The 24,475-nt window shown below is 45.7% G+C and overlaps 1 long non-coding RNA gene across 1 annotated transcript; it reads right to left on the reverse strand.

Annotated features, from left to right (window-relative positions):
• Nucleotides 1–8,165: 8,165 nt before the first annotated feature.
• LOC123060147 (uncharacterized) lies at nt 8,166–13,675 on the reverse strand. Its single transcript, XR_006427802.1, has 2 exons — nt 10,863–13,675; nt 8,166–10,509 (listed from the first exon to the last, which is right to left on the reverse strand). It is a non-coding gene; the product is annotated as an uncharacterized lncRNA (long non-coding RNA).
• Between the last annotated feature and the right edge of the window lie 10,800 nt (nt 13,676–24,475).

The following is a 24,475-nucleotide window of genomic DNA, read 5'->3' on the forward strand; positions in this document are numbered from 1 at the left end:
ACAATAAGTTGTCTCGCTTGGCCTACATAGTGAAAGGCCTAATGCGCAACGCGGAGCACTGACGCTCGAATATGGCCGGGAAAACAGGGAAACCGACATGTGGGGCACACCCGTCGGGACGACGTAGCGCAGACTAGTCCAATGGAGGAGCTGGCCCATGACCTCCTCGCCACCGACAACCATTCATGTGGGTCGTTGGGGCCAACAACGGGGCGCAGCTCCAGCACCGCCTCTGGACACGGCGACCGCGGTGAGCGACACGCTCATATCATCGCTAGACACGGTCGGTTTCAGTGTGCCGAGGGTGGCGTTAGTGCTGTGGCACGACCAACGGTATGTTTGGTTTGTGCCCAAGGTTGCCCCATCAAAGCATTGGGTAGCCAAAATTTTGGTTGAGGTATTGGTTGCCCATGATTTGGCCGACATTGGCAAGAAAAATGAACTAGAGTTGGCTAGAGTTCATTGGCATGCCAAAGAAATGGCAACCATCCAAACAAAGACCAATCTTTGGGTCATGACCAAAATTTTGGTTGAGGTATTGGTTGCCCATGATTTGGCCGACATTGGCAAGAAAAATGAACTAGAGTTGGCTAGAGTTCATTGGCATGCCAAAAAAATGGCAACCATCCAAACAAAGACCAATCTTTGTGTCATGACCAAAATTTTGGTAAGGTGCACTTTGGCCACAATCCAAACACACCCCAACACCCGGCTCGTCGAGGATGCACGGGGAGCCGCGACGCGTCCGCGGAGTGGTGTAGCACGGCCAACTGCATCCTCTGGACCTGAGACCATGCCGGGTCGTCTTGTTTTTTCAATGACATGCGAGGATTGCATGTGAGCAATGGGCATCTCCAACGTTGCCACGACCGCAGCTGACTACCCTGGCACACCAAAACCTTCGTCCCTCGCGCCGTCGCGCGGTGTGTTCCCAGCCGGCGCCAACTGCCTGCATTCATGACGACCGTTCGTATGTCATCGTTAAGTGGCTCGGTGCCCGAGGAACCAACTCCGACGACTTAATGACGCACCCGGATGCTTGGCCTCACCGGAATGCGCTACTTAAAGCGGCAACACCCAGCTAACCTCCACACCATAGCGCATCGTCCTCCTACCTGGCACCACATCCTCCATGACCGCAAGTGCGAACGCTCTGCGGGAGAGCTTGTCTTCGGGGATGAAGCTCGAGGTCGCCGCCCTCGCTCAAGTCGCCTCTCGCAACGCAATAGCGGCGTAGCCGGACGCGGACGGGACCGCACAAGCGGTGGCCACGCTGGCGGCCGACGACGGGAGCGCCTTCAGCCACACGTCCTACTTGCCGCCGTCCAACGTCCGGCACCGCCGAGGTCGGGGACTCCTCCGAGGATGAGTAGGGCATGGGAGGCGGCAGGGCATGGTGTGCCAACTGGCCGGTCCGTATCCCGTGTTCTACTCTTCCTCGCCGGAGACCGCACCTTCACTTCACGGGTCTTGAACCCCGCCCCCGTACATAGAGATCGCAGATGGAGGACGTCGGTCGCCGCCGTAGAATAGGTTTAGGGTCGGGTTTCTTTTATTTTTCTGTCCTATAAAAGTTCGAAATGTAATGAAAATCTGCCGTGTTTGCATTAATCTCGGCCGGTGTATATGAACTTTCACAATAATATACATATTGTAGGAGTACTAGCAAGATGCCCGTGGGTTGCACGGAAAGATCAAGATCTTGTGGGAGAAAAGGATGAACGAGGGAAAGCCTTATCTGCAAATGTGGAGAGGAGTGCGGGTAAATTGTCATAGTTTCCTTCCTATCCGTTAGATATAGATCGGACGACCTATATTGCAGGATGACAGGCACACCATCGTCACCAACTCTGCTTTTTATTGAACCGAGACAAATCTAACATGCGAAGTAAAATAAACACATAGGGTCTATACATACAAAAATTATCTTAGGCACTCCAATAGTACGTCCACTACACATTCACGCATTTCACATCTTTCTACATCTACGGGAACCTACGAAATGGTTAACGTAAATTGCCTCTCTCTCCTCCCCTGATTCATGGTGGTGGGCCCCTCCCTCCCCCCAATCTACAATCAACAGCTCACACATTTCACATTACGTGAATTACGTAACTGGGATTACGTAGGTGTAGCATTACTCGACCTAAAAAACCCAACTAACCCAACCTCCCAGCATATCGCGCGGGAAAAGACCCGGTCGCGCTGTTTTAGTCGGGATTACCGGATTACTAGTAGTAGTATTGATGGATCACGCGAAGCAACAAATTTTTTTTTGAGGGGGCGAAGCACCTAGTTTATAAGGAAAAAAAGGCGGTACACTCACAGCACTCCTGTCGCGGTCGCATTGCACCCCACACACGTTTGGTCCTGCACACGGCTCACGCAAACGGAACGCGCTTCGGCTTGCCTCTTCACTGACACGTGGGACTGCACTTGGAGAAACCGACCATGCGCCAAACTCCCCCCCCAACGCGCGAAAATCCTCCCCCCCCCACACCCAAAAATTCCCCCCAAATCCGATTCAACCGCCCTTCGGCCAACTAGCCAATAATATCCCCAAACCCCCTCCCCCCTGTCCTCCTCCACTCCATTCGCTCCGCCAAAGCCGCCCTCCCCGTCGCGCTGATACGTCGGTGCCGCGGTTCGGCGATCCTCTCGCTCCCACAGTACGCTCTCGTAGACTGCCGTCCTCTAGCCACGCCGCCACCTCTGGCTACGTTCTTGTGGAGGCGCACGGCGGTCAGCGCCGCCACCGCTGGCGACGTTCCTGTGGAGACGCACGGCGGTCAGCTTCTCCCCGTTCATGTCGGTGTAGCGCTGAATGTTAGCTGATAGACGCTGTTAATCTCACTGTTTGCCGAAGTATTTTACTGTCAATATGCTCTGCTTAAGAAGCTTCCTTGCCCTGTTCTGCACTCAATCTGCTTAGCTGAGATGGCATGCCAAGGCCGATTAGTTGCTAAAATATCCTGCCATATATTTATTGTGACGTAGATTGCCATGGTCTAGTAGCCAATCTGTTAGCTGAAATAGCTCTACACCGTTTTATACTCGATCTTTGTTGCTGCGATGGCCTTCGATAGTTCGATGGCTGTGTGCTCGGCCTCATTGACTGCTGAAACAGCCTGCCATAATTTGGCACTCAAATCTGTTTGCTGAATTAGCTTTACATATATTTTGTTACTTAGATCTGCTCGTCCAAATATCTTGCCATAGCTTTAGACATCGACCTAGGTATTTTTTTCTGGACTTCATAAAAAAGCATATATGTTTTTCCTGTAATATCTAGTAGAAGAACTAATTTGTATGTCTAACAGATGGACAGGACTTGGATAACTTCTGCTCGAAGATTCTCCGCTGCATATGTCGAGGGGTTGAAAACTTCATGAACTTTATCAGAGCTGAGTACGGTGGTCCGAAATCAGATGTGCTCTGCCCGTGTAGCAGTTGTATGAATTCAGTTACAAGACCCCAGTCAACTGTGCAAAATCATCTACACTTGTATGGGATGTCGGTCACATATACTAGGTGGGTTCATCATGGTGAAGCTGTGAACATCAATGTTATTGACTACGTGGAAGCAGCAGATCACCATCTTGATCTGCCTGATGCTCAGGTGGAAGAGGAGGAGGAGGTGGTGGTGGCGGAGCCAGTGAGTTTGACCAACATTGAAACAATGCTACGAAATGCTCGTGCATTCCGTGAACTTCACCTGCAGAAGAAAAACGGTGGGCCCGCATGTTGGAACAATGCAACGTTGCTGTCACCCCAGGAAATAAGCTGTCAGTATTCTCAGCTATGGTCACCTTTCTTCAGGTGAAGACATCTGAGCGGATGACCAACAAATCATTCGATGCGATGTTGGCTGCTTTCCGCGAATCTTTCCCAGATGCGTCTGAGCTGCCACACACCTACAGTAAAATGAAGAATTTCCTTCGTGCAGTTGGAATTGGATATGATATGATCCATGTTTGTAAGAATAATTGTGTTCTGTTCCGGAAGGATTATGCCAACTTAAGTGAATGCCCGAAATGCAAATCATCAAGATGGAAAGATGGCAATGCTGTGAAGAGGATTCCTCATAATGTTCTGAGACATTTTCCAATTACACCAAGATTGCAGAGGTTGTTTCATGATGCTGAAACAAGAGAGGATGTACTGTGGCATTCTAGGAACCAGGAGTACAGAGATCAGAATGTAATGAGCCATCCATCTCATGGTAGTGAGTGGAAAAGCTTCAATGATAAACACAAAGAGTTTGTTGCTGACCCGAGAAACATTAGACTTGGCTTAGCTTCAGATGGATTTAACCCATTTGGCCACCAGAGCGCCACATATAGCATGTGGCCAGTGCTTGTTATCCCTTACAACATGCCTCCAAATGTCTGCACCAAAGAATCAAACTACATGATGGCCTTGCTCATCCCAGGTCCAAAAAGTCCTGGAAAGGATTTTGATTTGTTCATGGAGCCTCTTGTGGAGGAACTTCAATAGCTATGGAAGGGTGTTCTCACTCGAGACCTATATAGCAGCCCACCAGCTGATTTCTTTCTGCGTGCTGTTATAATTTGGTGCATCCATGATTATCCGGCTTTGGGCACTATGTCAGGGCGAACGACACATGGTTACAATGCATGTGTTCGCTGTGACAGGAATCCGCTGTCATACGCAATACTTAGCAAGATCTGTTACATTGGACACCGCCGTTTCCTTGCCAAGGACAAGCCGCATCCTAGAAAATACCGAAGACATGTGTTCAATGCAAAGCATGAAAACCGTGATGCGCCAAAGAGGCTCACCGCCGATGAGTTGCAAGTGGAATTAGAGAAGGTCAGGCATATTACACCAGGAAACCATCCTGGTAATGGTAGCGGGAAAAGGAAGCGTGGCAGGGTAGAAGAGAGATTATTGTTTACCCGCAGGTCCACTTTGTGGGACTTGGAGTATTGGAAAGATTTGGATCTAGGCATAATCTTGATGTGATGCACATCGAGAAAAATATATGTGACAGCATTATCGGCACACTTCTTAATATTGAAGGCAAGACGAAAGATACCTTAAAATCTAGGATTGATTTGACACACCTGGGTATCAGAAAGGATTTGCAGGTGCAAGATGAAGGTAAACCACGGGATATGGCACCAGCTGTGTACGTCTTGGACAAGGTAAAAAGAAAAGAATTCTGCGAGGTCCTGTCACGTGTGAGATTCCCACATAGATTTGCTTCCAACCCTGAAAGGAGAGTCAGTGCAGATGGAAACAAGGTACAAGGGTTGAAAACTCATGACTGCCACGTCCTACTTCAAAGGGTTTTACCTGTTATCCTTAGAGGATTGGGCCGCCCTGACTTATACAGAGTAGTTGCAGAGTTGGGACAGTTCTTCAGGGAACTCTGTAGTAGGAATATCAGGATAGATGCTTTGGAGCGTCTTAGAGAAAATATACCAACTATCCTATGCGACCTTGAGAAGATATATCCTCCAGCCTTCTTTGATGTGATGGTGCATTTGGCTGTTCATCTACCTGATGAGGCACTACTTAGAGGTCCAGTACAGTATGACTGGATGTACCCTATTGAAAGGTGGCTAGGCACTTTCAAGGGCTATGTTAGGAACAGAGCTAGACCCGAGGGTTCCATTGCAGAGGCCTACATTGCTACAGAAGCGTTGACATTCTACTCAAAATACATTGAAACAGCTGATCAGCTTAGCAAAGAGGTGGGTGAAGACAATCCCGGGCTCAATGTTTTCAATTATTCTGTTCGAGTTACAGGGAAGAGTCAACAAGAGGACAAACCTAAAGATTTGAACAAAATGGTTTGGTATGTGTTGAATAACTGTCCTGAGATACTACCTTATATCAAGTAAGTGCAGTACTGCAGCTTATACATCGTAATCTACTAAACTTGCAGCACATTCTTATATATTTAGATGTTTGACGCGATCACTATGTTGTGCAGCATCTACAAAGAGGAGTTACTGCCGCAAAATCCAAGAAACATTGACAAACTGGTTATGGCGGGATTTGCGAAATGGTTCAAGAACCATGTAATCTTTTGAAGTGCACTGTCAGTTTTTTAATATATTGAGTACATAAGATGATCAGCTTGTCTATTTTCTAACCATAGGTTAAGAAGATGCGGGAGGATGGACAGGCAGTTGATGATGCCCTTTACTCACTAGCAATGGGTCCTGATACTCGGGTAGACATTATGAATTTTGCGTTGTTGGAGATGTGCGCTACAACACCTTTGCACGAGATGAAGGCAGGAAGACACAAAACAGTGCCATCATGAGCACGGATACGTATGACAAAGAGACAACTGAAATGTATGCTAACATAATAGACATTATTCAGTTGCAGTATATCTCCAGTTTCGAGGATCATCGGTGTGTGGTTCTGTTGTGCTGTCGTTGGTATAACCTGTTTTCCAGGATCGCAAAACCTAGAGCTGATGATTATTTCAAATCCATCAATGTCAAGGCGGCGTATCAGACCAACGAGCCTTTTATTTTGGCAAATCAAGCAACACATATATTTTTCTTGGCAGACACATTTGCACGTAGCGATGACTGGAGAGTATTGCAAAGGTTTGAGCAGAGGAATTCGTTTAATGAAGTTGCACAACAAGATGATGCTTACACTGCTCCTGATGTACAAGATAACATAGATGTTCCTAATATCTTTGAGAACCATCACGTCAATGACGCCGGCGAAAAGATTGCCTGTCGTGCTGTGGACATACAAGAGTTGATCAAGAAGAAGCCAACGTTCGAGGACGTTGAGGACAAAGAAGAAGATGACACCGTGGGGAATTACGATTCAGACTAATACACATGACGAAGATGTTGACACTGCTGCTGCAGATGATGATTACATTGCTTTTGTCGTATTTGCCTGTTAGAAGACGTTTTTTTATCTACTATGTGAAATTGTGTTTGCTATGACAACTGAAACCTGATGAATATGTTGTTTAGTATTTTGCTGTGAGAACATCACTTGTTATGTATGCTGATTTGTGTTTGGTGATTGTATGACAACTAAAACATGATGACATTGTTGTTTAGTTGTACTCATATTTGGCTGTGAAACTTGAATTTGATGACATAGTTTGCTGTTGGACTGCAATTTGCTCGACATCTTCGAATGAGAACAAAGCTGACCTGACAGGGCCTCTGGTATTTATTTATTTATATGAGCAAAAGGGGATACCCCCACATTTCCGTTAATAGAAATTATTGGATGTTCACAACACTACGCCCAGCCTGCTACACAGGTTTCATTCATTACTAGTTTCAGCAAAGTGCTCATGTCGTAGCCACTGAATACATCACGAGTGCTACATACACTGCAAATAAAGAGACAATCATCCTACAGAGCACATCGATTTTGCCCATTATCTTCACAAGCTCTTTTATCTCCTCATTGCTGTCAAGGCCGTTCAGTAGCTGTTGCTTGGCCATGATCAGAGGAACTGCATCTTCCTCTTCTGCCGTTCCTTCAGTTACTGATCAGTTGTAGGTACAGTGGGGTTTTAACGCCCCATTCTGTGAGTGTCGTGTTCTCCACAGGGACTAGACGACGGCAACGATGCTCGGCTAAAGCTAGGTGACAGAGTTCAGATGATGATTGCGAGGAAATATAGACCTAAACTAACCAAAGTCGACGACAAAGAAAATGAAAATAAGCAAAAGGGAGATCCAGATTTTACTCATTGTCTTTTTGGTATTTTTGTAATGCTTGAGAAGTTAAAATACTAATACGAGTATACATCAATGACAAGAGAAGTGGAAGGACATGAACATAACATGACAAGGACACATTACTATCAAACATAAACAAAGGGAAGAAGCGAGAATATATGACAAAATATAATTGTATCAAATCAAACACACACACACACACATTTATATATCACAGGTACATAGCTAATACAGGGACTACAGAACACACAAAACCACACATATGCGAACAAGATACTACACCACGGTTCAGGTTAACAAGAGACAACAGAAACGAAATCTTACAAGCCACAAGATTAGTACCCACAGAACAACACAATAGTATTTAACAACTAAAAATTACTGGTAGAAATTAACTAGTACAGCAAGAAGAAATACACAGGGTGAACACACATATATGCTGACAGAACACGTATTACGAAAGTAACAAAATATTGCATATTAGTTAGTTCCCAAAGCAACAAGAAATCCACTATTCAGAACATAGAATTTATGACATGATATTTAACAAGTACGAACTGAGCAAACTAGTTGGTTGCAAACACTTAACAAAATCTGAACCTTACAAGTACTACACATCTCCTATTACAGAAAATTCAGAAAGAGAGATAAGCAGCGACAAGATAGAAGAAGAAGAGAAGCAGTAGGAGATTGAGGAAGGAGCAGCAGCAAGTTCGTGGGGGAAGGAGGAGCAGCAAAAGGTTCTGAGAAGATACAGGAAGCAGTAAGGTAGGTGAAGGGAGCAGGAAGTCGCAAGAAGAAGCAGCAGCAACGCGGGGATGTAGAGAGGAGAAGGAGGAGCAGGGGCGCAACAAGAAGGGAGCAGCAGCGGGGCTTGGAGAAGAAGCAGTAGAAGCAACAGCAAGGCGAGGGAAGAAGGAGCAGCAGCAAGGAAACTCTCGCGCGGAGGTGCTCAGTGGTGCGGTGGTGATGGTGGCACGGTGAAGCGGGGAGTGGTGGTGATGGATGGCGGCGGTGTGGAGCGTGTGGAGGTGCTGGGTGGCGCGCCGCCACGCCAGCCTGGCCGCGGCGGCGGCCGGAGATGGAAGAAGAAGTGGTGAGGGAGAGAGATGGAGATGCCAGACCCGATGGGGATCGGCAGCCTCTAGGGATTTTGACCCCTCCTCTGATCTGCCACTTTGCAATTTTGGCCCTTCTCCTTTTCTTCTTTCTTCACAAGAAGGTCCCTTTCTTCTTTAACTTGTCCCCTGGAGCATCATTTCTTCACACACAAGTCCCTCTGTCTTTCTTCTTTCTTTTCACTTGACCGGTTCCCTTAACCACTAGTCTGGATCTTGAAGTTTATAGTGCCTTTGCGCACTTTTCTACAAAAGAAACAAATGACTAGTAAATGATTCTTTATATGATTATCATTCACAAATTCAACAATTCATAGCAAGAAATGAATGAATAAAACTCAATAAACCACATATTTGATTGCCAGAAGATGTATGTGAAATGTGTTGATCAAGTTCCCCCACACTTAAATCTTTGCTTGTCCTCAAACAAAGGTAGATGACAAGAGCAAGAATATGAACAGTGAGCTGAGTAAAGGATGTCCTGGTAAAATAGATCTCCAAACAATGCATGCTTTGGACTTAGCTAGTGAAAATTGATGGTTAAGAGTGCTACAAAGGAGTAGGATACTAGTAAGCATGACCATTTTACAATGATAAAAGAGGATCAACAAGTTTAAATGATGACTACGCCAAATGGTTCCTAAAGAGAGCATGATCCCGAGAACAAAAAGAACTGGAATTAAATCTCTTATTTGCAGAAATAAAATTTTGTGGTTGAACCACTTATTGAATTTGAAGAAAGTAATGATAATATTTTATCAGTCTTACCAAAGGAACATACCACCGATCCCGAGAACATGGTATACACCTGGCTCGACCAATCATTAGTTTTTTTTGTTTTTCTCCCCAAAGGAATATACCACCGATCCCGAGAACATGGTATACACCTGGTTCGACAATTACATTTTTATTTATTTATTACTGTCCAAGCTACCAGATTTCACATGCCACCGATCTAGGGAACATGACATGCTACTGTAGGTAGACCAGACTTATTTATTCATTATTAGCTATCTTAAATGAACAACGCATAAGCACAAAAACAGGAATCATCACTTCTCCATGTCTGGTTCACATGCTACCGATCCAGGGAACATAGCATGCTAATCCATAGTGGTTAGGTGATTGCTCTCAATGGGAACACACTTAGCACAAATTCAGCATCTAAACATGGTGATCTAGGTGTATCATAGTAAATGCAAAAAATGATTAAGTTTTCTAGTGCACTAGGGATTTGAGCACTCAAAACTAATAGCTTCCACTACTTTCAGCAAAGCAAGCATTGTATAGATCACTAGTTTACAAGGCATTCAACACTCAGTTCACATATTCACATCAATCACCCTATGTCGAAGGTAAAATTCAGTGGGACGATATTTAAGAAATGGCTCAAGCAACCCAACTAGCAATTGATTTCAGCTTGTATCAATAGATGATATATTCAGATTGGGGTCATGAAACAGCTCACCGGGCTTTATGAAGTAGAACTCGCTCGATCATCTCACATCCTCTTGCATCGTGACTCCTCTCCTTTTGCTTCTCTATCCTCGTGCATGCTCCAGCTTTTCTCTTCCTTGTATGTGCCCATTGCTTCTCCTCTTCACCATGCTCTAAATCCATCAGGGTCCCAAGGAATGTCACCTCGAACCTGGTCAGCATGTAGTGAACGGTGCAGTAGCAAAAACCTGAAAGAGCACTCGACAAAAGAGACCATACAAGTGAAAGGGGTAATGCCCTCTAAATCATCAATAGAGTACCCAATTACATAAGCATAGCTATAAAGAACATGGCGAGTATGATAGGAATCATCAAGCTCAATACTAACATGAGGATGATATTTATCATTAAGCATAGGTTTGGCATGAGGAAAATAAGTGTGATCATCATTAATATGAGCAATGCCACCAACAGTATATGTATCATCATATCCAAGCAAACACTTCTTCAAATCTACTTTAACAGATAACATCATGCAATGCAAGGTAGTAGCAAACAATTCATATGGACGCATGTCATCGAGAGGATTAGATAAACCTACTATATCATGCTCTTGTATGACAATAGGAAAATGAATCTCAGGTTCTTCATCTTCAACTACATCAGCTTCTTTTACTTCTTCATGAGTGATAGGTAGCAGATCTTCATCTTGATCACTTGGGAATTGCAGCTCTTGATCATCTTGTTCCTTGTCTTCTAATTCATCTTCAATCTGAGGTCTCTCTTTCTCTGGACTCTCGCTATCTTGCTCAGCTGGGTGTGACGGTGTTGGAACCTCACATGTATGAAGGGGAATCTCGGCAAGACTCAGTCAAGGAGGGAGGAGATAGTACTTCCAGCATTGATGTTCTTCTGAATTTTCCTTACTTCTTCCACTAGCTCTTTTCCACTCTTGATCTTCTTCATTTCCTCTAGTATCACCGGCCTAATTGGATCATCCTCGGCACTCCAAGTGAACTCGAGACTCAAAAGTGTGAGCTTGTCTATGTCATCGAACTCATCTTGTGTGGGCACTTGCACATGAGATTGCACGATAGGTGCTGGAATTGTTGGTTGACCAAATGGAGGACCATTTAACTCCATTGGCAACATCTCCTGGTGCTGAGGCATATGAGTAGGAGGTGAATAAAATTGTTGTGGTGCATAGTTGTGGCTCTCCTCATTGTACCTAAATCCCTGCATTGGATAACTAGAGGCAAACGATGAGATCTCAGGGTTGTTGCTCCTATATGACATATTCTGGTTTTCAGGCCACCCATGTGAGTAATTGTTTTGGTATGAGCTTGGCTGTGGGGCGAAGCTCATGCCATAACAATCGGGAGCGTGAGAGTAACCACGCTGACATTCGGCGGGTGAATGGCCCTGAAATCTACAAATATGGCATGTAGGAGCAACATAAGGATGACCTCTAGAATAAGGATCATAAGAGCTAGGCCTATCCTCAAAAACTACTTCTCGCTGCCGAGCTAAATCATCTAATCGATGGGAAATATTACTTATCAGTTCTTGAATACTTTCCATGCTGTTTGTAGTGTTCCTCGCATCTCCGAGACAATCTGAATAATATGCCATAACCAAGTAGATAGCTCTAACCTGCAAAAGGAAAAGAAAACAAAAAGATACTAGCTAGAACAGGGGTTAGTGATTAGAGACATATCACAAATGTATGGCACAAACTAGAGAAAGAAGAAAAACCTAGTCTATAGCCTAACACAATCGCATGACGCTAGTCCCCGGCAACGGCGCCAAAATGATCAGTTGTAGGTACAGTGGGTTTTTAATGCCCCATTCTGTGAGTGTCGTGTTCTCCACAGGGACTAGGCGACGGCAATGATGCTCGGCTAAAGCTAGGTGACAGAGTTCAGATGATGATTGCGAGGAAATATAGACCTAAACTAACCAAAGTCGACAACAAAGAAAATGAAAATAAGCAAAAGGGAGATTCAGATTTTACTCATTGTCTTTTTGGTATTTTCGTAATGCTTGAGAAGTTAAAATACTAATACGAGTATACATCAATGACAAGAGAAGTGGAAGGACATGAACATAACATGACAAGGACACATTACTATCAAACATAAACAAAGGGAAGAAGCGAGAATATATGACAAAATATAATTGTATCGAATCAAACACACACACACACACACATTTATATATCACAGGTACATAGCTAATACACGTACTACAGAACACACAAAACCACACATATGCGAACAGGATACTACACCACGGTTCAGGTTAACAAGAGACAACAGAAATGAAATCTTCCAAGCCACAAGATTAGTACCCACAGAACAACACAACAGTATTTAACAACTAAAAATTACTGGTAGAAATTAACTAGTACAGCGAGAAGAAATACACAGGGTGAACACACATATATGCTGACAGAACACATATTACCAAAGTAACAAAATATTGCATATTAGTTAGTTCCCAAAGCAACAAGAAATCCACTATTCAGAACATAGAATTTAGGACATGATATTTAACAAGTACGAACTGAGCAAACTAGTTGGTTGCAAACACTTATCAAAATCTGAACCTTACAAGTACTACACATCTCCTATTACAGAAAATTCAGAAAGAGAGATAAGCAGCGGCAAGATAGAAGAAGAAGAGAAGCAGTAGGAGATTGAGGAAGGAGCAGCAGCAGGTTCGTGGGGGAAGGAGGAGCAGCAAAAGGTTCTGAGAAGAGACAGGGAGCAGCAAGGTAGGCGAAGGGAGCAGGAAGTCGCAAGAAGAAGCAGCAGCAACGTGGGGATGGAGAGAGGAGAAGGAGGAGCAGGGGCGCAACAAGAAGGGAGCAGCAGCGGGGCTTGGAGAAGAAGCAGTAGAAGCAGCAGCAAGGCGAGGGAAGAAGGAGCAGCAGCAAGGAAACTCTCGCGCGGAGGTGCTCAGTGGTGCGGTGGTGATGGTGGCACGGTGAAGCGGGGAGTGGTGGTGATGGATGGCGGCGGTGTGGAGCGTGTGGAGGTGCTGGGTGGCGCGCCGCCACGCCAGCCTGGCCGCGGCGGCGGCCGGAGATGGAAGAAGAAGTGGTGAGGGAGAGAGATGGAGATGCCAGACCCGATGGGGATCGGCAGCCTCTAGGGATTTTGACCCCTCCTCTGATCTGCCACTTTGCAATTTTGGCCCTTCTCCTTTTCTTCTTTCTTCACAAGAAGGTCCCTTTCTTCTTTAACTTGTCCCCTGGAGCATCATTTCTTCACACACAAGTCCCTCTGTCTTTCTTCTTTCTTTTCACTTGACCGGTTCCCTTAACCACTAGTCTGGATCTTGAAGTTTATAATGCCTTTGCGCACTTTTCTACAAAAGAAACAAATGACTAGTAAATAATTCTTTATATGATTATCATTCACAAATTCAACAATTCATAGCAAGAAATGAATGAATAAAACTCAATAAACCACATATTTGATTGCCAGAAGATGTATGTGAAATGTGTTGATCAGTTACTTGTCCAACACCCCAACCTGCTGGTATTGAGATTCCTCGGCTAACCAAATAATCAGCATAGTTGCATTCCCCCACATCAGCAACTTCCCAAAAATATATGGCACGAATCTTCCCTTTTTTGCACGAATCAAATTAGTAGATCATCAATCAAGCTATTAAAAAATCAGCAACTGAAAGCAGCAGAACAACACTTAAACATATTATTACCCCATGATTCGGGCATTTGTAGAAGACTCGGCCAGGGTTGCGGATTGTGGTTGAGACGCGACGGATGACTTTGCGTGATTTGCAGCAGTGGCACCACACCAACGGCAGCGGGTTGCGATGAGCAATCGGCTGCGGTGCGCGTGCCGGCGAGGGTGTGATGAGACCCACAGGCGATGGTACGGGTTGCAACTTGGCGCATATCTGGTTGTTGCCTATTGAAGAGCAGGTGGACGAGCAGCCAGCAGACATGGTTGCTGCGGCCGGAGCTTCTGATGCTAGGCAGAGTAAGTAGAGAAGAGGAGAAGCGAACGTTGGATATGTCAGTTTGATTACTTGCAGAGTTGCATAGCACCATATATAGTCATAGTCTAGGTTTGGATTCGAACCAGCTACAGGAGCACGTCTTTCTTTTTTCTAAAACTCGGCAACGTCTCATTACTGGTACACTAGCTTGTTCTGTACGCCTTCCCTAGTCTTTGATTTTCTTTCCTTTTTTTGCGAGGAAGGAAGGAGGACAAAATTGAGAGTTCCTGGGACTCGAACCCAAGACCTCTCGGTTGAAAACCAAGGGTGCTAGTCACTTATGTGGCGAACGTTCCCTATGAGGAGGACGGCAGACGAACGCATTTCCTCTCTATATAAAAAAGTATGCTACTTGGTGTCCGCTTAGTCAACAAAACGATTGTGCCAACCTTGACCATTGGATTGACATTCAACGTCTGTCGCGTTTCTTCAGTCTCTTCTTCCTCGAGCCGCCAAAGCCAAACCAGCGCCGGCGGGACCGCCTGCTCCCGCCTCCCACGGTTGGCTGTGATCTGCCCCGGCTCCTGTTCGTTCCCGTCCAAGGCCTCACCATCGTCCTCCGCCTTGGTTCGCTCGCCGCGGCGCCGCCCTCCGGTGTTGTCAACATGGTCAACAACCGAGAAGAATAAGGAGATGACTGTACATGGTGAGGATGACAGTAGGGACCCAGCAGCGCGCGCAGTAATTTTGTTTTTTCGGGACGGAGAAGGGTATCAACTGGGTTGTGCGGGACCCGTGGCCCGTCTATCCCAGGCTTTTATTTCATATGTTTAGCACATGGCCAACCCAGTTTGTTTTTTTCCTTTCTGAAAATTGCTAGCCAGGTATTTTGTTTTTTGTAGAATAACCAACGTAGGCCTACTTGCTTTTCTACGCCCTGCTGGGCCAGAAATCTTTCAAGACGAGGAGGGATGCATTTTGCCCAGAAAATGGGCTATAAGTAATAAGAAATGGGCTATAAGTAATAATAAATGGGCTGTAAAATGAAAAAATACAGCAAACAGACAATTAGTTCCAAAATACTATTTTCTTTTGGATTTTGATATTTTAAATTTCATTGTTTTTGTGCGGGTAAAATTTCATTGAATTTAAATTAAGGTATATTTAGATTTAAAATTAATTTGAATCTGGCTAGAAATTTCGGGCTGTATGCTGTTTGGGACAGATTTGGAGGCTAACTTGTGGGTCTACTAGGTTGGCGTGTACTTTGGCTTTGTCAACTTAGTCCACAAATGATTCTAGCAGCAGTGACTGTTGGATGTTAATCCAATGGCCGTGTTGCTTCTTCAATATCTGATCTTCTTGCTCTAGCCGCCCAAACCAGTTCCGGTGGGACTGCCTGCTCCAGCCTCCCGTGGCCAGCTGTGCTGCCGCACAGGCCGCACCATCCCACCCTACTTCATTGCTGGCCAGGCCATTCCTCTACTCACCCACACCTCCTGTTATTTTCCGGCGACGGCAGCCGGACCAGTAAACCCTCGTACTCCCCACCGTGTGGGCAACCATTGCCGAGTCTTCCCCGGCTCCGTGTCGTTCCCTTCCTAGGCCTCGCCGTCGTCCACCGCCATGGTGCTCTCGGCGTGGCCTGGTCAACTTGGTCAACGAACGACATCCATCGGCCGTGGACTGTACACGTAAAATAATGATTCCTCCACCTGACAGTTGGGACCCACCGGAAGGGCCTCTGTATTTCGCAACAAAAAACGTTCCCCCCGCTGACATGTCGGACCCACTAGCTATATCTTCGCACGCAAGGAAGTGCCTCCTTATTATGCACAAAAAAATGAATACCCCCTGCTAGCTGGGACCCACCATAGTGGGAGGATGACTTGTGGGCCAACAAAGTTGACGGGGACGGAGGGCTTTGTCAACTTAGTCAATATGAACGATTCTAGCTCCAGTGACCGTACGATGTCCATCCAACGACCGTAGTGCTTCTTCAACCTCTGGTCTTCTTGCTCCAGCCGCCCAAAGCAGCGCCGGTCGTGCCGCATGCTCCTACCTCCCGTGGTCGGCTGTGCTTCCGTGGAGGCCTCACCGCCCCTACTATTCCCACCGCTGGCCAGGCCCTGCGGCGACGGCAGCCTCACACCGCAACCAAACCAGTGAACCCTCGTACACCTCTCCACGCGGGTTTCCACTGCCACATCTTCCCCGACTCCGCGTCGTCCCCTTCCTATGCCTTGTCATCGTCCACCGCCGTGGTGCTCTCCGCGCGGCATGGTCAACATGGTCAAGGAACGACTTCCATCGGAAGAGTACTGTACGTGGAGAGCTGTCAGCTGGGTCCACGGCCACAACCCAGTTTTTTGTGATTTGCCAAGTAAGTTGCTTTGTCAGGCCTGTTGGGCTGCAAATCTTTCAAGACGAGGAGAGCTTTCATTCGGCTAGCCAAGAAAATGGCCCATCAGTAATGATAAATGGGCTGTACATTTTTAAAACACATCAAACCAGCAATTAGTTTCAAATATCTTTTTTTTCATTTCAAGATTTTAAATTACATTAATTTTTATGCGTGGAGAATTTGTTGGATTTTATATTGATATACATTTATTTTTAAAATCAGTTTGAATGCGAGTCGAAATTTTGGAATTAAAAACAGTTCGGACCGCACCGGAATATGGAAAATTTCGTATAATTTTTTAACCGTGGCCACAATTTGGGCTGTAATGCTAACAAAAAGAATATGGGCTCAAAAAAACCTTAAGAATTAGCAAATAGGCTGAAAATTATCAGAAATAATGGCAGATGGGTTGTATGGTGTTTTCCACATATTTGAGGCTTTCCTCAAAAAAAGGTTGACGCACAAGCAGTGACTGTTGGATGTCCATCCAATGGCCGTCGTGCTTCTTCAATCTCTGCTCTTCCTGCTCCAGCCGCTCAAACAAGCGCCGGCTGGACTGCCTGCTCCCTCCTCCACGCGGCCGGCTGTGCTACCGCGCAGGCCTCACCGCCCCACCGTACTCCCATCGCTGGCCTAGCCATCCCTCTACTCACGCAAGGAAGTGCCTCCTTATTACGCACAAAAAATGAATACTCCCCCTGTTAGCTGGGACCCAATATAGTGGCAGGCTGACTTGTGGGCCTACTAAGTTGACAGGGATGGAGGGCTTTGTCAACTTAGTCAATATGCACGATTCTAGCTCCAGTGACCGTACGATGTCCATCCAACGGCCGTAGTGCTTCTTCAACCTCTGGTCTTCTTGCTCCAGCCGCCCAAACCAGCGCCGGTCGTGCCTCGTGCTCCTGCCTCCCGTGGCTGGCTGCGATGCGGCGGAGGCCTCAGCGCACCCTACTACTCCCACCGCTGGCCAGGCCATCCCTCTACTCACCCACACCCCATGTTACTCTGCGGCGACGACAGCCTCACACCGCAGTGAACCAGTGCCCTCGTACTCCTCTACGCGTGGGCATCCACTGTCGCGTCTTCCCCGGCTCCGCGTCGTCCCCTTCCTAGGCCTCACCGTCGTCCACCGCCCTGGTGCTCTTGGCACGGCATGGTCAACGTGGTCAAGGAACGGCTTCCATTGGACGTGGACTGTACGTGGAGAGGCTGACAGCTGGGTCCACGGCCGCAGCAAGGAAGTGCCTCCTTATTACGTGCAAAATAATTATTCCTCCACCTGACAGCGGGGACCCACCGGATGGGCCACCGTATTTCGCCCCCCTGACTGCTGGGACCCACCAACTACATCTTCACATGCAAGGAAGTGCCTGACAGTCGGGACCCACCTGGTCGAAGCGTACGTAGCGTTGTCATTCTGGTCACGAACGTGTACGTACATATATACTGGTGGATGTAGAGGCGCGCACGTGTCGTAGTAGAGGGCGGCCAGGGTGCAAGAAAGAAAATACGGCCACCTATGTGTACATACGGGTGGGGTCTCGAACGCCTACTCGCGCATACGTACGGTGAAAGCTCGTGTACATGGCTAGGTCGGAACGGAGAAACAACGTCGTCGTCGTGTTCATGGGGAGGCAACGGAATGCGTCGTGTTCATGGGGAGGCAACGAAATGTGTCGTGTTCATCGGGAGGGCTTGGACGGAACAGGCGATGGAAACGAGGCCTGGCGTACCGCACAACGGAGGAGACGGACCTCCTACGTTCGGAACGGGGTCCTGTTGATCGGGAGGGGTCTGGCGTACCGTAAAACGGAGGAAACGGACCTTCTACGGTCGAAACGGGGGTCCTGTTCATGGGGAGGGGTGTGGCGTACCGCAAAACGGAGGAAACGGACTTGTGTTGGAGCGCTACGGTCGAAACGGGGGTCCTGTTCATCGGGAGGGGTGTGGCGTACCGCAAAGCGGGACTCCACGGGATACTGTTCATCTCCACCGTCGACCCCCTACAGCCTCCACGAGCTACTGTTCATCCACCGTCGACCTCCTCCCGCCTCCATCTACGACTGTTCATCCAGCCTCCACCGCGCGCTACTCCACCGGCTACTGTTCAACCAGCCCTCTCCATGGGCTCCTGTTCAACCACCCCTCCACGGGCTACTGTTCATCCTGCCCTCCACCGTCTACTGTTCATCCTGCCCTCCACAGGGTGGTCCTGTTCATCCTGCCCTCCACGGGGTCCTGTTCATCCAGCCCCAACCGGCTCGATCAATCGGGGTCCTGTTCATCCAGAGGCAACACCACGGGGTCCTGTTCATCCACCACCATCGGGAACTGTTCATCCAACCCCCCCCCCCCCCCCCCCCCGCAACGCTCACTGTTCATCCAGAGGCAGCATCGATCGGCTTTAGTTAGCAGCAGTAGCGAAGGAATCGCTCGATCGGGTTCAGTTAACAGCCATCGATCGATCGCTCGGGTTCAGTAACGCGTAGCCTGCAGTGCAATCGCTCGGGTTCAGTTAGAGCCCAACGCCTCGTTCGGGTTCAGTTAGAGCCAACGCCTCGCACACACGCGCATATGTGTACGAGAGAAACGCGCATCGCTCGGCCCCGACCTCCCACTGTAACCGGGAACTCCCCGAAATTTTCCTTCCCCTCGCTTCTACCACGGTTTTTTCCGTCATGGACGGCCCAAAGAATGTCATGCGGCTGCGTCTCTGGCCCACCCAGGACGAAAAGCCCATTTTCTGTCATGATTTTTTGTCATAGAAGTAGGAGCCCACCACATCTATGATGATACCGGGTTTTGTCACAATTATCGTCATAGAAGTGTCATATGTATGACAGAAAAAAAATTCGTTCGGCCCAAAATGTCACGGATGTGTCTTTTTTTGCAGTGTAGTTTCTTTTGTTGAGCTTTCATACATTTATAGCTCTAGTGCATCCGTTGCATGGCAATCCCTACTCCTTGCATTAACATCAATCGATGGGCATCTCCATAGCCCATTGATTAGCCTCGTTGATGTGAGACTTTCTCCTTTTTGTCTTCTCCACATAACCCCCTCATTATATTCTATTCCACCCATAGTGCTATGTCCATGGCTCGCGCTTATGTATTGCGTGAAAGTTTATAGGTTTCAGATTACTAAAGTATGAAACAATTGCTTGGCTTGTCATCGGGGTTGTGCATGATGAGAGCATTCTTGTGTGATGAAAATGGAGCATGACTAAACCATATGATTTTGTAGGGATGAACTTTCTTTGGCCATGTTATTTTGAGAAGACATAATTGCTTAGTTAGTATGCTTGAAGTATTATCATTTTTATGTCAATATGAACTTTTGTCTTGAATCTTTCGGATCTGAATATTCATGCCACAATTAAGAAGAATTACATTGAAATTACGCCAAGTAGCACTCCACATCAAAAATTCTGTTTTTATCATTTACCTACTCGAGGACGAGCAGGAATTAAGCTTGGGGATGCTGATACGTCTCCAACGTATCTATAATTTTTGATTGCTCCATGCTATATTATCTACTGTTTTGGATGTTTATGGGCTTTATTATACACTTTTATATCATTTTTGGGACTAACCTATTAACCTAGAGCCCAGTGCCAGTTTACCTTGTTTTAGGGTTTCAAAGAAAAGAAAAATCACACGGAGTCCAATTGACCTGAAACTTCACGGAACTCATTTTTGGAAGGAAAGAAGCCCAGAAGACTTGAAGTGCACGTAAGGTAAGCTTCGAGGAGGCCACGAGGTAGGGGGGCGCGCCCTCCACCCTCGTGGGCCCCTCGTGGCCCCCCTGATGTTCTTCTTCCTCCTATATATCTCTATATACCCTAAAACGATCAGAGAGCACAATAGATCGGGAGTTCCGCCGCCAGAAGCCTCCGTAGCCACCGAGAGCCAATCTAGACCCGTTCTGGCACCCTGCCGGAGGGGGAATCCCTCTCCGGTGGCCATCTTCATCATCCCGGTGCTCTCCATGACGAGGAGGGAGTAGTTCTCCCTCGGGGCTGAGGGTATGTACCAGTAGCTATGTGTTTGATCTCTCTCTCTCTCGTGTTCTTGATTTGGCACAATCTTGATGTATCGCGAGCTTTGCTATTATAGTTGGATCTTATGTTTCTCCTCCCCCTCTACTCTCTTGTAATGAATTGAGTTTCCCCTTTGAAGTTATCTTATCGGATTGAGTCTTTAAACATTTGAGAACACTTGATGTATGTCTTGCCGTGCGTATCTGTGGTGACAATGGGATATCACGTGATTCACTTGATGTATGTTTTGGTGATCAACTTGCGGGTTCCGCCCATGAACCTATGCATAGGGGTTGGCACACGTTTTCGTCGTGATTCTCCGGTAGGAATTTGGGGCACTCTTTGAGGTTCTATGTGTTGGTTGAATAGATGAATCTGAGATTGTGTGATGCATATCGTATAATCATACCCACGGATACTTGAGGTGACATTGGAGTATCTAGGTGACATTAGGGTTTTGGCTGATTTGTGTCTTAAGGTGTTATTCTAGTACGAACTCTAAGGCTGTTTGTGAAACTTATAGGAATATCCCAACGGATTGATTGGAAAGAATAACTTTGAGGTGGTTTCGTACCCTACCATAATCTCTTAGCTTGTTCTCCGCTATTATTGACTTTGAAGTGACTCTTTGTTGCATGTTGAGGGATAGTTATGTGATCCAATTATGTTATTATTGTTGAGAGGACTTGCACTAGTGAAAGTATGAACCCTAGGCCTTGTTTCAATGCATTGCAATACCGTTTACGCTCACTTTTATCATTAGTTACCTTGATGTTTTTATATTTTCAGATTACAAATACCTTTATCTACCATCCATATACCACTTGTATCACCATCTCTTCGCTGAACTAGTGCACCTATACAATTTACCATTATATTGGGTGTGTTGGGGACACAAGAGACTCTTTGTTATTTAGTTGCAGGGTTGCTTGAGAGAGATCATCTTCATCCTACGCCTCCTACGGATTGATAAACCTTAGGTCATCCACTTGAGAGAAATTTGCTATTGTCCTACAAACCTCTGCACTTGGAGGCCCAACAACGTCTACAAGAAGAAGGTTGTGTAGTAGACATCACGCAGGCGCGAGATGGCGGCGGGCGCATGGCCGCGGCGGGCTCGGAGTGGACGCGGGCGAGCTCGGCGCGGCGCCCCGGCAGACGCGGGCGACCTCAAGGCGAAGGCGGCGAGCTATGCATGTCAACAGCGGCGAGGCGTGCGCTGGGAGGCGCTGCAGAAAGCCGGGGCGGGCTGTTTGGGGCAAAATCTGGCCCTGCAGCGTCGGGTGGGGATGCACCCATCGCCTGTCCGCCCCCTGGACATCCGCCAAATCGCACCCCAAACAGACGAAAGCGGACGTCCGGATGGGGTATTGCGATGGAGTTGGCCTAACATCTCGATGGAAAACTAGAGAAGCTACAATATCCTAACTTTTCTTCTTTCTATCCATACAATTATGGCTAAAATGACTTAAATTAATTTGCAAATTGATGATCTACTGTGTACATTTATAGTAATTACATACAAACAAATTGATGATGAAATAAAATAAAATTTAAATTATTTATATCTACAGTAAATACCTACAGTAAACAATCTACTAACTACCTACTAACGGTCCCTAACTTTTCTTCTCCATTTTACACTGGGCAAACATTTTTTTTGAAAGGAAGCCTCTTGGCACTTTATTGCAAATTTGAGAGTGTTACATCATTCAGTACATGAGGTAATAGAAAATTAGGCGGAACATCATCGCATCAAATCATTTCTTTAAGCATGTCTCGCTAAAACATGGGCCAACTTATTTGCTTCCCCGGGGCAATGACGGAACTGAATCGACGATATCTCATGTGCAAGTTGGAAAGCATCATATAAAATAGCAGTATATGATGCCAGTATCTCTGAACCTCCATTGCAAGCCGTAACGAGCTCTAAACAGTCTGACTCCACGGTGATTTTTGAGCATCCAATATCACGTACTAGTCGAAGACCAAGGTAAAGTGCCATTGCTTCTGCAGACGCAACAGTTGAGGCATAACTGGGCAAACATTGTAGCACGCTGACTTTCCTTCGTAATGTTAGAAGATCCGGTTCCCTTTCAGCCTCCCCGTCCTCGCTCGTCCTGCCATGGGCTAGCAACAACATGGGCTTACCAAACTTAAGCCCACATCTATTCCACTTTTATGTTCCTTTTTCCTTATATATTTTTATTTTGTAAATAATTCGAGATATAAAAAGGTTCTAAATTTTTAAAAAAATTGCTTATTTTAAAAATAATGATCATGAATTCAAAAAAATGTTCAGGAATACAAAAAATGTTCATGGTTTAAGAGATTTTTCATGAATTTGTAAAAAATGTTCACGAATTTAGAAAATGTTCATGATTTCAAAAAAAAGCGAATTATAAAAATGTTCACGAATTTTTTGAAAATGTTCAAAAAAAAATAAAAATGTTCACGAATTTTACAAAAAGTTCAAAATTTCTAAAAGATATTCGTGAATTTAAAAGGATTTCATGTTTCAAAAATGTTCATGATTTAAAAAAATCACGAATTTCTAAAAACAAATTCACGATTTTGAGAAAATGTTGATGAACTTACAAAAATGTTTCAGTATTTCAGAAAATGTTCAGCATTTCAGAAAATGTTCACGATTTAAAAAAATATTCACGAATTTAAAATATTGGTGCAAATTGAGAAAGCAAGAATAAAAATTAAAAAAAGAAAAACAGAAAATAAAAGGAAAGACAAAAGAAAAGAAAAAAAAGAAAAATAAAGAAAAAATAAAGAGAAACAGAAGAAAAAAATGGTTGCGGGTGAAACACGGAAATGGGCGGCCCATATAAACGCCGCGCGAGAGGGGGTGGGGGGGTTATGCGCGCGGTTGCTCTACTACGACCCGCACACGAAATAGGAGCCACCGATTTCGGTTGATCGCCTCACACGTCATGTGTGTCGTGCTCGCCACGTAGGTGTAGGCCCCGTGCGCACCGCTTCCTCTCTTTTCGTGTACTCCCTCTGTTTCTTTTTACCCCGCATATAAGATTTGTGTCAGGTCAAATTTTACAAACTTTGACCATATTTATATAAAAAATATCAACATCTACAATACCAAATATACATAATATGAAACTACATTTCATAATGAATCTAAAGATATTCCTTTGACCTTGTAAATGTTGTACTTTCTTTTATAAGTTTTGATCAAAATAGAGACACTTTGACTTCAAACAAAAGTTATATGCTGACTAAAAAGAAATGGAGGGAGTAGATTCGATGAGATCCACTCCGTGGTGTGACCCATTGATAACCCACAAGTATAGGGGATCGCAACAGTTTTTGATAAGTAAGAGTGTCGAACCCAACGAGGAGCTAAAGGTAGAACAAATATTCCCTCAAGTTTTATCGACCACCGATACAACTCTACGCACGCTTGACGTTCGCTTTATCTAGAACAAGTATGAAACTAGAAGTACTTTGTAGGTGTTGTTGGATAGGTTTGCAAGATAATAAACAACAAGTAAATAAAATATAGGGGCTGTTTAGATTAAGAAACAATAAAGTAAATATAGCGAGTGTGGAAAAGTGGTGGTAGAAGTTGCGAAATTTTCCCTAAGCAATTGACTACTTTACTAGACCGATAACAAGTATTATGTGGGAGAGGCCACTGCTAGCATGTCATCCCTGACTTGGAATTCTATGCACTTATGATTGGAACTATTAGCAAGCATCCGCAACTACTAACGTTCATTAAGGTAAACCCAACCATAGAATTAAGATATATTGGTCCCCTTCAATCCT

The sequence above is a fragment of the Triticum aestivum genome, chromosome 3A (assembly GCF_018294505.1).
Source record: "Triticum aestivum cultivar Chinese Spring chromosome 3A, IWGSC CS RefSeq v2.1, whole genome shotgun sequence".
In the NCBI taxonomy this organism is placed as follows: domain Eukaryota; kingdom Viridiplantae; phylum Streptophyta; class Magnoliopsida; order Poales; family Poaceae; genus Triticum; species Triticum aestivum.